The sequence below is a fragment of the Chionomys nivalis genome, chromosome 12 (genome assembly GCF_950005125.1).
Source record: "Chionomys nivalis chromosome 12, mChiNiv1.1, whole genome shotgun sequence".
In the NCBI taxonomy this organism is placed as follows: Eukaryota; Metazoa; Chordata; class Mammalia; order Rodentia; family Cricetidae; genus Chionomys; species Chionomys nivalis.
In genome coordinates this window covers 45712374-45729188 of record NC_080097.1, presented here as the reverse complement: position 1 = coordinate 45729188, position 16815 = coordinate 45712374, and the positions used below count along the sequence as shown (strand labels likewise).

General features: G+C 46.2%; 1 non-coding gene across 1 annotated transcript; it reads left to right on the top strand.

Moving 5' to 3' along the window:
* The first annotated feature begins 495 nt into the window (after positions 1-495).
* Positions 496-620, top strand: LOC130885405 (small nucleolar RNA SNORA28). Its single transcript, XR_009058166.1, has one exon. It is a non-coding gene; the product is annotated as a small nucleolar RNA SNORA28 (small nucleolar RNA).
* The last annotated feature ends 16195 nt before the right edge of the window (positions 621-16815 follow it).

The following is a 16815-nucleotide window of genomic DNA, read 5'->3' as shown; positions in this document are numbered from 1 at the left end:
GAATTAGGAGTCGAGACTCCCATGTGGCCCAGGACAAGACTCTTCCTGGGGTTCAACCTTCTCACCTTAAAATGTCCCTTCCAGGTACCCATACTCTGTTCTTTAATACAGGTATTTAGCAAAATTTCCTGTTTAGTTTAACAGAAATACAGTTTCAAAGGGACAATATGCTTTCCTTCAATACACCCTCTTCTTTCATAAGCCTCCCCCGGTGAGATCACACACACACACACACACACACACACACACGCACACAATCATATCTACAGCAGTAGTCATTAGACTGTTAATATAATCACAGGTGGGCTGGAGAGATGGCTCAGCGGTTAAGAGCATTGCCTGCTCTTCCAAAGGTCCTGAGTTCAATTCCCAGCAGCCACATGGCAGCTCAAAACCATCTGTAATGAGGTCTGGTGCCCTCTTCTGGCCTGCAGGCATACATATAGACATGTATACACAATAAATAAAGTTGATGTTGAGTTTGTTAAAAATTGTAAGCAACAGTCTGTGGCAGATGAACAAACTGTCTGACACAGTTTGAGCTTGCTATAGCAAGAAAGTCTAACCTATTCCGGTGTTCTCTTCCTTGTGAGAAAAGCCGTTATATAGGCTCAAACAATATTATATATATATATAATCACAGGAAAAAGTTGGCTATAAATATCAAGCGGTAACGGGTTCAGAGTCTCTGGTGGACACCGAGGAAAGTGCCTTGTGGGTGATACAGGGAGCCTCTTTTCCAGAGACTTTCAGGGAAACTAAGCACCAGTCCACCTCCGGGGCTCACAAACACCACAAGCTCTTCCCACCCGGGTCTACAAGTCCCTACTTCCCTTCTGCGGAATTTCACCCAGCCTTTCGACTGAGTTCGCTGACTTTCAGAGTTAGGGACCATGCATGTTCCATAAAATCTCAGGGTTTCTCTCTGGAGAAGGTCAGAGGCTTTGGAAAAGGCCAGGCCCGGATTATTGTCTTGGTAAGGTGAGATTTTTAGGAAATTCACCTCAAAAAGCCTAATTCTGTGTACAAGCCACTGCAGGGTGGTGATGGGTCTTGAAGTGACTTGCCAGAAAGGAAGGGTGTAAGCGTAAAATACTTAGCTGAGCATCAACTGTTACCTGTGCATAAAAGAGTCTATGGTCTCTGGTCTCAGGTACCTGTGGTCCAGCTAACAGGCACTAGCTGCTGTGAAGGGCACACAGAAACAGAAAACACGAGACCAAAGGCCCCTGTGTGCACTGACTCCAGACTGCATGGAACGTGTCCACCTTTGCCATTCTCCACCTGACTTCCTCCATGAGCCATTGCAATATTAACACGGCAATTACGTTGGGTTATAAGTCATCTGGCAAAGAATTGCAGCATAATGGAGGGGCTGCTACTGACATGGCTCATGGTGAGGGTGTCACTCTGCAAGTTTGAGGACCTAAATTCAAATCCCCAGCACCCATGTAAAAAGTTGGGATGGCTATATGTGCTTAAGGGAGGGAGAAACTGGTGAAACCCAAAAGTTCAGTTGTCAGCCAGCCTAGCCTAAATGGTGAATTTCTAGTTGCGTGAGAGACAATGCCCTGCTCTGGCCTCCATAGGCATGCTCGTAGGTTCAGACACCCATGCATTCATATGCATACAACACACGCCCACACAATAAACAAACTAATGAAAGCTAAAGTAGATTGGAGGGTATGAGCTACTATGTGGCTACTATACAGTTTGAAAGATTTTGATATCTAAGGTGACCTGTAATTGATCTTCCTTGTGTAGAGAGGGACAGCTGTGTAACTGAGCTCAAAAGAAAAAAAAAAAAAGTACAATCGCCATTTAAGGCAACCTGTCCTTCCTTGCACTGCCCTATCTCAATCCATTCTCCAGACCTCGGACAACGCTCTCTTTCCAGAATACAAATTTAAGCATGCCTTTCCATGCTGTCCATACCAACTCTACCCACAGAACAAGTCTGCGTTCTTTGTTGCGGTGTCACAGGTTGTTCATTCTCCTTCCTCTCTGGGCTTTTGTGTGTGCCCTGAAGAGCGCACTGTGGCATCAAAGTGGTAGAGGCCATACAAGCATTCCTTTTCCAGTGTGACTGTGCCTCTCTCTCTCTTGGGCGTCTGTCTCCAGGAGTCTCTCGGCCTGGACCATTGACCCAGGCAGTCTAGAAGATGAGGACTGCTCATCCTTCAGGTTTTAGCTTTAAAGCTCAGCGCTGGAGCCTCTCTCCTGCTCCTGACGATCACATATCACACACTCAGTAGCTACGAGGTGTCTATTCAACTGGCTGTGGCCACGGCTGTCATTCAGGACCCATGGAGGTCAGGAGCCACGATTGTCTTAATTAATACCACAATCCCTTTTCCAGCACAATGCACCTCCTAAGTGGCCCTTTAGTCTGGCCGAGGGAATGAAGCTGTGCCGGGCTAGCTGGAGGAAATGAAGATTAATAAGGACCACAATGCAAAGAAATGAAAGGAGATTGTGAGGAGGAGGTACCACTTGACTCCGGGTGAGAGGGACTTTGAAAGGGGGCAGACCAGATTAAATTATGGTCAGTGGGAAAGGTATAAAGGAGCTGTAATAAACCCATGGATGTTTAACAAGTGGGGTGTATACTAATGAGTAAATTAATTAATAAGCTAGAAATGAATAAATGAATGGCTTTCTTGATGAAATGTATAACAAATGACAGGAACTAAAAGCATTTTTCTACAACTATAAATAGTTTATATCAACACGCCTGAGCATATGGTAATTGAGTACGTGTGTGAGGGTGGGATGATGATTGACAAGTCACAAATAGCCCTTCTTTTTCTATGTCCCGCCTCATTTCAAACTTCCTCCTACCCTACCTTCACCTGGGTGGTTTGCTATTATTTCTCGGAAGTCCAGGGAAGGCCTGAGAGATGATCGGTAGAAAAGATGCTTGCCACACAATCCTAAGAACCTGAATTTGGATCCCCATACCCACCTGAGCACCAGGCAGGCATGGTGGCTATCTGTAAACCCAGATCTCAGGAGGATCCTTGAGGTGACCCCGCTAGCTTAAACTAGCTGATGAAGGAGTTCTGGGTCCATAGTCTCTGCCTAAAGAATGAGAGTGATCAAGGAAGATGCAGCAGCTTTGAGCCTCTGTACACATAGACTCATGCCCCTGCACAGACACATGTACCCACATACATATGGGCATGCATACACACATCCTGTCTTGCCACACACTCACACACATGCATTCCAGTAAAAAAAAATGTCCGGGGATCTAAAGCAGATGAAGAGACACATGCTCATATAATCCCAGCATGTGAGAGATGAAGGAAAGAGTATCAGGAACTCAGGGCCAGCCTGGGCTACACGAGAGCCTGACCAAAATGAAAAGGTACAGGGACTAGATTCTTTTCTAGAAAACTGTCTCCTAGTAACTTCCAGATTTTATATTTGTTCTTCACCTGCCCCCCTCATGCTTTTTACCTAAACACAGGAAGAGTCTTGCCACAGTGAATATATCCAGTACCAAACAGACTGACGATTACAAAGCCAAGCTCAAGACCAGCTTTCAGATGGGGTCCTGCTAAGGGTTGCCCTCTTCTCAAATGTTGTGGATTATCCTGGAATTTTTTTTTCATTTGTAATTCTCCTGACTTGAAGTCCTGATTAATAGGGGACACCGAGCCCTGGTAAGAAAAATTCAATACATTATACTGCAGTCTAATCTCTCCTAGGCAGCTCGGCTGCAAAGCCACATTGCAGCGTTCACATAGCCTTTCTCCTCTGGGGGTTGAGGGGCCAGGGAAGGCAGAAGTAGGGGGAAAGAAACCTTGCTTCCTGGCAGCTCCTCAGTGGTAGCTGCAGATCCTTCCCTCTGCATGTCTGTGTGAGCACACACACACACACAATGTCCACACACATGCACACATCCCCGCACACACATACATACACACATGCACACACACACCAAGAAAGCACATATACCTCCCTGAAATTATTGGGTAATATGCAGATTTAAGAAAAATGAAATTTCCCTTATTTTAATTTCATCCCAAATCCCTTGGGCTTGAGTATAACTTTTCCAAAAAAGCAATAGCAGTCTATTTTGCTTTCTTTCCTCCTTTGCTTCTTTGGATTTCATTTTGTTCTGACAAGTCCTCACTCTATAGCTGTGGCTGCGCTGGAACGCCCCACATAGGTTAAGTTGGCCTTAAACCCACAGCCATCCTCCTGCCTTGGGCTCCCAAAGTACTGGGATGAACCATCACGTCCAATAATAGTCTTCATTGCTTCAGACGAAGAGAGGGGAAGCTCTGTCTAGAGCCGGTTGTAGATAATTTTCCTTAAAATGAAAAGCAGGGCGAGTGATCACATCGAGATGATTGCCCGAGCCTGCTTGAAGCTGACCAAGGGGCTAGCCCTGGATTCAAGTCCCACCGTGGTCAGCCCTGGCACCAGCTACCTCAGCTTCCCTGAGATCAATGCTAATGGACGGTCCAGAAACCTTCCAACATGCAAACTGGAAAAATCAGAAGGAACCTGAATTCCAGCTCACAGTTGCCAAGAAACTCTATATGATGCAGGTGCAGGGCAGTTTTTTTTTTTCCTTCCTCTTTTAAATTCAGACTCATTAAAATATGTATTTTGCAAGGGGATTAAATTCAAACATCTGGGAAAGAAAAAGTCTACAACTCCGAAATATTTCTTGACTTGGCTTCGGACTTTGTTTCATGTCTTTTAAGTTGGGGAACAAGAGGCTGCTGGCTGGTGAGATGACAGAAGGGGCACGGAGAGGGCTAGAAAATGACTTGGAAGGGTCCCTGACTTCATCAGCAGCTATAATTGTGGGAAAAGAACCTGAAGATGCCAAACAACAGGAAATTACCAGAAGAATCTGTCAGCACAATCAGCTGCTATTTTCATTGTTCTTTGGCAAATTTATATGCAGTCGGGAGCACCTGGGCTGGCCCGGAGCCCAGGTTTGACTAATTGCCAGGGGAGAGGAGTCGTCATTTGTCTTCGGAGGGGTTTCCTCCATTCGCTCCTCAAAACATGTGGTTTCGCTTTTCCTCTCTCTCCGCAGGAAATGGCAGGACAGTGAGACGCAAAATAAATGAGTTCACTTCCAAGAGGTTGCCTCCTAAGAGGCCACTCCAAAAATAACTGTCTTGTGAGAGGCTGTTAATAACCAAGGTTCTATACGCTGTCCTCAGAAAACAGCGTTCCAAAGGCACGGTGATTTCCACCCCCACCCACTTCCCCGGCAAAGCACGGTGCACATTAGAAATAAAAGCATGAAAGATGAGAGAAGAAATCAAGGCCGGTGTCTCGGAGGTGGGGAATGTCACCCCTCACAGGATTACAAAACCTCTGTCCGTAGAGCAAAACTGTCCCCCAAAGCCCACTCTCCGGTCCAGCTGGGACAGCGAATCCCAGTCTCCTCAGCTCTTTTCCATGCCCATCACCGACTTCCCTGTCTTAAACCCAACTTATTAACTCTCCAGAGGGGAGCCAGGACGAGGCCCACGCCCACTTGTCACACTGTTGCCTGTTGCATGGCTTAGTTGGTGAGCTGGTGTTAGATCAGAGAGGGTTGCATGAAGAGTGTAGAGGAATCTGCACTAATCGCCTGGCGAGCAGCTTGCTGTCCAGAGCTGGGTGTAGATAATTTGAAATGTCTTAAACTTCCAGAGATCACTTTTTTTTTTTACAATAACCACCTGCCAGAAAGGGCAGCCTTCTCCTCTAACTTTGCTCCATTTTTTATAGGTTAACACACCAATGAACACACGCATGCATGTGCGCGTGTGCGCACACACACACACACACATCGACCTCACACTCCCTCCCATAATTTAAGCAATAGCTCTAGCCAAGACACTCTACTTGAGTAGCAAAGTAGCAAAGTCATGTTTTATACCCTTTCCTGAAAGCAATAGAGCTTTCTGACTTAATTGCCTAGTATTTGCAACGTGCTGATTGGGACATGTCACGGTGATGGTATGTTTCATATTGAAATGTACATCCGCCTTTGGTATATTTTCACCTGCGCCGCGCTGCTCCTCTCTGGTGATTTAGGGGTTCTGGCAACATGTCAACAAAGCGTCGACTGCTTTTTCTTTCTTCCCTTCTCTCTTTCTCAAGCATCCAGAGCACCCGGCACATCATAACTACCTTCGACAAAGCCAGCAACATTTGGGTTTGATTTGGTTTCTGTCGCAGACCCCTTCCTCAAAGTTGAGCCGAGCTGTAATTCTAAACTGACCCACCTTCCCCCTCGCAAAGGTGAAAAATGTTATGGAGCGTTTTACAACCCGCAGCCCATCATTTATGCCGAAACTCTGGGAGAATTCAGTCTTGGCTTATTTTCCCTAAATCAGAGATGTTTTGACATGTTTATTTGTTTAATTTGTTTATTTTGACTAGCTCTGATTATAATTGGCAGCAGCGGGCAGAATTAACATTAGGCAGTGTCTTAGACTTGTCTGTTACAATAACACGGAAAGAATGTGAAGTGAAATCCACCCAGTGCCTAACAATAGCAGGCAGGCAGGGAAGTAAGTACATGGGGTTTCTCTCATGGCAAGAACTGCAACCCCAGCCTCCAATTTCACTTTTAGAAATGCGTACTAAGAATTGTACAGATTACCTCAATTTTTTTCCTTTTATTCAACAAAAATGCTCCTCTAGTAACATACTTGGAAGAAAGTTACTAAAAAATAACGTTTTGTTTTTCAAATCAATTTAACCTTGGGATTTGTTTTCTGAGGTTTTTGTTGTTGTATAGCTCTTTAGAAATAAACTCACAGCAACTGTTCAGGAACATTGCGGGGATGTCAGAATGAGCGCACCATATCCAATGTCATTGCGCGGCTGAAAACCACACTTTCTGAATTCTTCCTCTAAAATACTCAAACAGTGAGATTCACATAGAAAACACAGGAGCTTATTTAACTGTGGCCATTTCTCCTGCTCTGATTTGCCATGACAATGGCCCCATCCTGTCAACTTTAGTCTTCCTGCTTCCAGAGGTCCACATGAAGTCTGTCTCATAGGAATGATCTATACCCCACATACAGGAGGCATAGGACCCACTGTGGGGAGTGGGGGATCTGAATATATATTGCCCAGCCAGATCCCATGACAGTAGGGGGTTGTATTCCTTCCAGAGTCCTCCTTCCAAATCAGTGGGGAGACTCGCTCACCACATTCCCTTATTCTCGGGTTGAGGATTGCTTATGCCCCAGAGAGGGACCGACTGCAGCTCCTATAAGGAATCCATTCATCCACACCTCTGCTGCCAATTATGCCGAGAGCACAGATATGCCTCGCTCACATTTATTATCCCGTAAATATTTGCCCTCCGCTCGCCGCCTGGTTAATTGCTGTGTGCAATCCTGACTTTGAACACCATATGCACCGCACTCTGACGAGGGCCAAGTTCAAGTTGCCGTACCTATGCCAAGCAGCCCAGAGGTCCTCTGCTACGGAATATTTGCTTGGAGAATCCTGGTGTCGCTAGACAACCTGCCCTTCAGCTTCTGTTTTGTTTCAGCTGAAGTGAGTCTCGTGTGGGGCAAGAAAACTGATACAGGATCAGGAGAGTTGGTGACCTCTGTCCTGATCAGTGCTGTGCCTGGTGGTACTGGAGGAACTGGGAAGACAGTATTTAACAGGTTAAGGGTTTGCCTTATAGAACTCTGAAAATGTATTGGTTTTCCCCAACTTTAGAAGCATAAACACTGTTGAACTCCAGGACATTGGACATGAAATCAGTCGTTGACGGCAGCCTGAAAAAAAAATTACAATATGGAAAAAGAACAGGGCAAAGTTCTGCTTTTCCCAAACTGCACCTTGATTCCCTAGGAGGAAAGAGAAGACAAGATACCCGAAAGCTCAAACTGGTGGAGTGTGGAGGCTATGGCACGCCTAGGCACAGCCCCCTGCCCTATGCGCTCCTCCCCGTAGTAGAACTCTTCGGACTGAGAAATTGCCAGGCTGAGACTCAGGGAGAGAAGAGAAGAAAAGTTGTGCGGATGGACAGACGGATGGACAGACACACACACACGAGTGGGCAACTGTTGTAGACTTCCAAAACTTGCCAGATAAACAATTCAGGCTGCGATCCAGAAAGCAGAACAATAGTCCCCCACCTCTTGTCTTTGCTGTCTTGGTAAGCCTGAGAATGAAAAGCCGGTCCCATCCAGCAGAGTCAGCCGGGTCTCCAGACGTGGAATAAGCTCCAAGACAGGAAAGTTTACTCGGCAACATTCATTTACTGCTTAATTCAAAGCACGGCCACGTCTGTCCCCCGAGCCCTGGGCTAATTGGGACTTTACCATAGACGGGGCCCTGTGTTATTTCTGTCAACATCTTGGGAGAACTAGCAGGACATAAAGATAAAGAATACAGCCTTCCATCCAACATCCGGGGCAGGGGTGGGAGACTCTTCTTCCAACTGGGGGGGGCGGGGGGCTGTGCCAAGAATGGCAGAAGGAAGCCACTTTCTCCTTTCTCCCTTTAATGTACTGCTCAGACTTGTAACCCGCACTGCGGAATGGAACGCTGAGGTCTGTCTCTGACTCCCACGCGCCTCTGCTTTGCTGGGTCACTGTCAAACACTTGCTTGATGTATTCTTTATATTCTCCAGTAGCGGCAGCACCCCGATGGCGCTGGGCTCCTCCCAAGACAGAGGTGTCCTACTGTAGCCCGATATTATTTTTATGCCGTCCTGCTAAAGGGAGATCTTAAGTTGTTCCTATGACATAGGCTAGCTTTCTTTTCCTGTCGGTGAAACTCAGTAATGACGCATGGGCCGTAAGTGTTTCCAAACTCCTTGAATATAGAGGTTATATAAATACAAGGCAATATTATTGAAATGAAACTTCTTCAGGGCGTTTGCCAAGGGACCTGGTGTTAGGAATATTTTACATGAGAAGATTAAATGAGGAAGTGTCTAATGAAGTCTTGCCGCTGGAAGCTCCATCAGGACCGGCTCTCGGTCCCACTGGAGAGTGCGGTGATTTAGAAGAACAACCACATAGTGGCTAACTTGAAGAAGAGTCTGGGAACCATTTTACTGCCTGCCAACACTGTTCTTGGCTTCCGACATTTCCCAAATGCTCTGCACTAGAAATGATCAAAAAAGGAGCCCAAGAATCCTTCAGGATGAGGATACCTTAAATGTATTCAAGTTAGAAAAATGACTCCTTCGGATTGACCAGCAGGTAAAACCCTCTGGCTTTGAGAAACCAGATCCCACAGTTTAAGAAGAAATTCTTGGGCTGGGGTTTTAGTTCAGCCCATAGCGTCCTTGCCTCACACGCACAGTGGCCTGGGTTTGACCTCTAGTCCTACATTAAAAACCAGGCCTGGTGGTGCCTGTCTGTAATCGCAGCACTCTGGAGGTGGAAGCAAAAAAAAATCAGAAGTTCAAAGTCACCCTCAACTACATAGTGAGTAGGAGCCAGCCCGGATACATGAGACCCTATCTCAAAAGAGAGGGGGAGAGAAGGAAACACAGAAAGAAGGGAAAGAGAAGGAGAAGAAATTCTAGTAGCGTGTTACCTAGTCTCTTGTATGCATGAAATAACTCCAGGATAAAGATAGCAGTGAGTGATGAACAGGATCAAAGTCAAGGACTTGCTGCAGTCCTGGGAAGGTGGAATTGGGTTACAATTCTTCCACTCCATCCTCCTACGCTGGGGTCTCCACACCCACTACCAACAATAACGGTAAGAAGGGACATCCTGATAAGTCTCTGATGTTGCATTGTGGGGTTGCTTTATAAAGAAAGGTGAAGAATAATGATGATGCTAAAAAGGAAAAATAAATATTTACGAAAGCACCTTATCAATAGGGTAGTCTGTAAATTATGTAAGAAATAATAGTCAAGCTGACTCCTAAAACAAACACCAGGTTCAGATACACAGAGCCTTCCTTACAGGTGGCTCTGGTTATGTCATCTTGGGCCTTCTGAAATAGCATCACTTGGAGAATAGGGAATGTGAGCAGAGCCTTCCTGACAGGGCGTTTGCTGCGTGGGTCAGGGTGCAGTGATGCTTGGGCACGCACGGTGTCCTGTGCCGATATACAGTGTTATCTTAGCTGGGTACTGAAGCAAAAGCTCGAATTGCTCACTGGGCAAGTGAAAAGCTGAGGATGGGTTCAGGAGCAGCTCGTGTCCCTGATGCTGCCATCTGGGAGCTGTTTTCAGTTGCAATAAATGAGTGCAGAATGGCTTTAAATATACAAACAGTTTCTTATTTAATCCGAAGATAGAGCACTGAATTCTGTCGTCTCTCCTGAGAAGTTCCCTCCCTTGTCTTTTCAATACGCGCTTGGCCCAGAAGTCTCCTCTTTTGTTTGGCTTGTTATGTAAGGTTATATAAATACGAGCTGATACTACTTGATTCAAGGTGAACTTACATGCAAGTCACTAGACATCCCTCCAGAGAAGCCCTGATCAGAGCTGACTTCTTCGAACCTCCCACCCGTGTCTTCTGAAGGCTCCCACTGCAGCATCCAGGAACCCCATGTTTCTTCCTCCTGATTCTGCATGTGCCCATGCACGGGCCATGCAGGCTCTGCACTGGCCTGGACCCCTTTGTGGGTCCAGCAGCTGACATTGGGATTCGGAATCCCAAGGGAGCTGGTGCAGCCCTGCTCCAGCTCTCAGCTGAGCAGAGATAATAGGAAGGATTTGGGGACTTTCTGAGTCCCCAAACAGGGGTGTCTCAGGCTACATACCCACCCCCAAACCAGTCCAAGGACCTCTGAACTTATCAATGTTCAGAGTCTGGCTCTGCCTGTGCTCTGCACTCAACCAGGGAGTTGAGTGTGCTCAAGCAGGAAGACACAAAGATGGCTCCAGGAGTGAGGCTCTGGGTTTCCAACCAGGCTGGGAGACCTTCATCATGGCTTCCTGCTGTTCTTCCACCCATCTCTTTCCTCTCCTCTCTGGTCTTCTTGTGCCTCCTAAGTCCTCTTTCTCCTTCTCTCCCTCATGACAGGCAAGCATGCAACAGCTGTTCTTTGTAGCATGAACACAACGCAAGGCATTGCTGGGTCCTTAGGATTGGCAGCACAGCTACCAGAGAAATCCCACCTTCTGGTCTCTCTGCTTTGCCCCATAGCGCCTCACCATTTTTTTTTTTATCCTTTCAACAGTTGAGTCCTGGGAGAGCATCAGCTTCCCTAGGTCATGGTGATGGACAGTGGGTTTGGCAGGGTTCTTCTCCCGTGTGCAGAAATCCGGGTGAGTGCCTTTGTTTCTCGATTTCCATGCCTAGACTCACCAATGTTCTCTTATCTTCTTGATGGCCGGTCAGTGCTTGTTCAGCGCTGGAGGCTCATCGTGAAACCTGACCAAAGCCAAGTCTCACTGTTGAGTTCAGTTTCATACCCAACTAGTGTGGCTTCTTGGTTCTCAAAAACAAAACAAAACCAATTTTACTTTCAGAGAGCAACACATCTGATCTAAAAGGAAAAGAAAGGAATTTGGCCTTGCAGTTTCCTTGGGAAACACGTGGCAGTACAGTCATCCTTCGGTATCCATGGGAACTGGTCCCAGGGACCCTAGACACCCAAATCTGCTGATGTGGAAATCCCTTCTATAAAATGGTGTCGTGTCTGTACAACCTGATATGTTTGACACCTTACACAATGTGTTACAATAGTAGCTGTGAGTCCTTGTTCTTTAGGCAAAGATGACAAGGAAAAAGAACTGTATGGCTGAGTATATATTCTGTTTTTAAAAACATATTTCTGTCTTCTGCTGGTTGGACCTGAGGATGTGAAACCCATGAATACAGTGCACTGGCCATAAATACCAAGCTTACTTTCCTAATAAATGAGAATACAGACCCGGCTGAAGTTGAATGTGAACACACTCCAGGGTGGATGAAAAGAATTGACGCAAGAATCAAGTTCTTCTTGAATAAAATTCTTAGTATTGTTCCATGAGAAGGAGAGGGGACATTCGCCTTCTGCGAGCAGTTACATATAGTCTGACTACAGGGACCACGGCATAGATGGCTCTCTGTTGCCATCCAGTGGGCCAACGGTGTATGATGGCGAAGATTCTTGGCTGAGATGACCCAGTGCATTGAATCCGATTTGCATAAAATCATGCCATCTCCTCTACAGAACCCCTAAAGCCTCCAGAGCGCATCCCCCTCCAGCCCTCCCACCTCCTTCATTAGCCGCCTTTGTTTGTCTTTGAGAGAAAGGGATCTTGGCTGGCCTCATCTTGTTGACTGAAACATTCAATACTCAAAAAGAACAGCTTTTGTGGTACTTGGGCCAAACCTACAGTTCCCTAATTGGTTTAAAAGATGGGGAAGCAGGGTGTGGAGAGAGAATAAATGTGAACCAGAGAGAGAGGGAGAGAGAGAGAGAGAGTACACAGTGCTGGCGTCGGGTAAGTGCCAAATGGTAAATAAACCCTTTTTATAGACTCATTTGGCCTCGGTGCTGCAAAGGCTTTCCTAATTGAGGGAGGAAGCAGACTAAAGGGCAGTCTTAAGTGACACTTGGTTCTTCCTGAGCAATGTTAAGGTCTGTGGTTGATCTGTTAGGAGATAACAGGGCTTCTCCAGTGCCCTTGAAGTCTGTGGGTTAGATAGCCAGGAGGAAGCGTTTAGATCTAATTATCCTGGAATTCTCCTCAAGCACATACTAGGTTTTCCTTCAGTGGGCCTGTGTCTGGGGTTCTGGCCCCGACCAACCAAAACAAGACCAGTGGTCAGGTGGGTCACAAGTGGTCAGATGTCAATGACACGGACCAAATGGGGAGTCCAGGACAGACTGTAAACCTCTGGGCCAGATTGTATGGGAGTCCACATGTATCTGGTTCTAGGATCTTTAGAGCTGGGGATTGCCTTCCAAGGAAAGCTAGATGTGCTTGCTATCCAATGTCTCATGTGTCAAAACTGAACATATCAGAACACCAATAAGTTAACCAATAAGAAGACACCTTTTGCAAACTCTGCCCTCTGCATGGCTCCTCGTGTAACACGGCACATGTGTGTTCTCTCTGCATGAGCTGATTGCTCACTGTGATTCACAGAAGAAAAACCACGTGAAAACCAAAGAAGAGAAGCCACCACCCACAAGCAAAGAGATGCCCTCTCTCTCAGCACAAGCCCAGGTCCATTTGCAACAATCAGGAAAGTCATGACAAGACTGGAGATAGAATTACATCTCAGATCATGCTCGCATCTATGAAACATTTTGAATGCTTTCTCACTTCACTTATCACTTAGTGATAAAGAATATTAACAGATATTAAATATTTGTAATTCATCTTTTATTTTTTTTTAACTCAGCTCTTCCCCTTTTGGGCTCTGAACCAACGTATTTGAGAAGTCTCCAGAGATTGCAAGATGAGCTATTTATTTTAAGTCATTGCCATGTACAAACGCTTATCTGTAGGAATGAGAATGTGCTCATTTCTGTTCTGCTAGAACATAAAACCGGGTGAGGCGGTGCTCGCCTCCAAATCCCAGTGCTTGGGAGGGGCAGGCAGGATGAGGCTGGAGATCATTCTCAGCTACCAAGCAAATTCAAGGCCAGCCTCGGTTATATAAACTCCTGTCTTTAAAAACTGAAAGAAAGAAGGTCCTATACTCATAAAGCCAGAATAAATCTCATACATATGTACATATGTATATATGTGTACCTGATTATAATGATAACCATATATATGTTTAACACCAGATTTTATTTTATAAAACATAATAGTGAGTTACATTTTCTTTTTTACTCTATCTATTTATCTATCTATCTATCTATCTATCTACATATCTATCTATTTTTGCGTTTTCAAGGCAGGGCTTTTCTGTGTAACAGCCTTGGCTGTCCTGGAACTTCCTCTGTAGACCAGCCTGGCCTCGTACTCACAGAGATCTGCCTGTCTCTGCCTCCTGAGTGCTGGGATTAAAGGTAAGCGCCACCACCCGGCCTCTATTTTCTTCTATTGGCTAAAACCAATACACATCTTTGTAGTTTATTGTGGACTGAATTATGTCTCTTTAAAGTAGCCACAGTAACTCAGACCACAATTACACTGAGGAAGAAAAGGGGGTCGAAGGTTTAAAAGAGTCTGGTCAGGGGTCCTGGTCCCACGTGAGTGGTATCCCTCAAGAAGCAATGAGGACATAGATATGTAGAAAGATGGCCACATGAAGGCCAGGAAGGGAAGGTGGCCACCTACAAGCCGAATCCTAAGGCCTCCAGAGAAAACGGCCTTGCCTGGTATCAGACTCCCAGCCTCCAGAACACAGGAACACAAACATCATCAGTGGACGTCACCCAGCGTGTGCTGCTTTGTAATCACAGCTCAAGTGATTGAACAAGAAGCCAAGATCCCTTAGAGTCAAAATTTCCCACCGTACCACATCCTGCCTGGCCTTATTGTTTTGTTGTTGTTTTTGGTGATAATTTTGTTTTTAGTAGACATTTAAGATATCCATTCACATAGCATAGAATTTGCCTGCTGCAGGTATATAATTTAATGCTTTGGTACATTTCCAGAGCCTTGTACAAACATGACCACAACACCACACAATCTCAAGAAACACACCTAACCTCTCTGGGCCTCCGCTTCTTTGTCTGTGAAATGGAGCTAATGCTTTCCACGGGCATTTGTTCCGATGACTGCAGGATGTGGCAGAAGTCATATGATATGTGTTCGCGTCCTGCTGCTCTTTGTATCACTCTTAGGCCTCAGACTTCCTCGAGACTAACGCTAAATCTCAAATCTTTAATGACCAGATACCTGACTTTCCAGTCAAGGCTCCAGTTTTTGTAAAACTAAGCCCCACCCCCATTCCTAGCCCCCAGTTTCCCTCTTTCTGCATCCTTAAGGTTTCAGAATTAGCTTTAGGCCCCACTTTACGTTTTTCCTCACGACAGATGACTTCTATGATCCAGCTTCCTACCGTGCTTGTCCTGTGTAATCCCCACCCCTTGGGTGCATTGGCCACACCTTGTGGCTTGCGTCTAATAAACAGAACACAGAAGATGTGACAGGATGCCCTTGCTGAGATTAGGTGACAAAAGACCAGTTTCCTGTTAGGCCTTCTCCCTGGCTCACTCATGTAGTCACTCTGAGGGAAGCCAGTTGTCGCACTAGGCACTACCCTCAAGAGAACCACGCGGTGAGGCTGCTCATTGGCAATCACTTGTGTGAGCTTGGTTGTAGATGCCTCCCCAGGTGACCACAGAAATCACCTCAACTGCAGCCAGCCTGAGACTGAAACTGGAGGGGGGCCATGGTTACACTGTCTGAGGACTGTGGAGACCCGGAACTGTGAGTCCCAGGCTGCTGAGTTTGGGGAGATTTGTTACATAGCAGTAGATAGCCAGTGTTCTCACCTCACACTCCAGGGAAAAAAAAAAAAAAGGATTGAAACCAGACTGCCCACTATTTGTACAACTCAGAGGCCAGAACCTGGTCAATGGTCAAGAGACTCGGTCTGTTAGGATCTCCCGCCGTGTTAGTCTTCTTTGGAGGAGACTACCGGCCTGGCCCTGGTAGTTCAGGCTGCATGGTGACCTCAGCGCTTTACCGGGCCAAACGAGTTGTGATTCTGTGGATGATCCCGATATTGCACATTGTTAGGATCTAAGAATTGTTCTCTTGTGTGTCTCTGAATTTTAAATGGAAATGGAAGCTTAGACTAGGTTTGTACCCTCAGTGTGTGTGTGTGTGTGTGTGTATGTGTGTGTGTGTGTGTATGTACAAGGGGGTGTGCATCCCTGCACTTGAATGTGTGTGGAGGTCAGATTTTGACCTTGGGTGTCTTCTTCCATCACTCTCTACCTTAGCTTTGAGCCAGGGTCTCTTAATCTGAAGCTCACTGATTTGTCTAGACTGACTGATCAGTAAGCCCCAGAGATCCTCCTGTCTGCACACCCAAAGCATTGGGATTACAAGATTCTTTTTTGTTTGTTTGTTTTGTTTTGTTTCTCGAGACAGGGTTTCTCTGTAGCTTTGGTGCCTGTCCCGGAACTAGCTCTTGTAGTCCAGGTTGGCCTCAAACTCACAGAGATCCGCCCGCCTCTGCCTCCCAAGTGCTGGGATTAAAGGTGTGAGCCACCACCGCCAGGCCAAGATTCAAATTTCTACATTGGCTTTTTTTTCTTTGCTGGGGCTGAAGATGGAACTCAGGTCCTCATGCACACCAGGCTGAGGCTCCCAGGCTAAGCCATTCTCCAGACTTTGAATTTGCATTTGATCCCCTGATTCATTCTACTCTTCTACCCAAGAAGTTTCTGGATGATGCTTGTTATGACAGCAGATGGATTTCCCAAGAAGACGTCTCTTCTCCTCTAACTTCATGTGTGTTATCCGGGGCTCCTCTGGAAGACTCCACGGTCGTGCCAGGCTCCGGGTAGACGAAGAGCTGGCCAGTTGAGTATTAGCGAGGCTAAGGGGAACTGCTGTCACAGTTATCATTTGTGGTTGTCATGGTTCTTCCATGTCAAACACATACAAGGAAGCTACAATAATAGACACACAGGCCTGTCCATCATTGCGCCCTAAGCCAATGACGTTTGTTCTAAGAAGTAGACTTACTAGAAGGCTTCTTTCCAGTACATTTGGGGGTTCTAGAAAAGGTGGCCTTCCCGCTGAGCCTGTCAAGTCTGGAGAATAGCACTCAGAGAAGCTGCAAGCATGTGAAGAGAGGTTCTCCGAGGAAGAAAGTCACACAGGAGAGGGGAAGACAAGGAGAGGGACACACCTGGTGAGCTTATATCGCAGTTCTGATTCCTGAGATTCTACCTCAGAAGCCTTGGGCCTTTTGCTGTGTCTGTGTGTCTATGTGCCA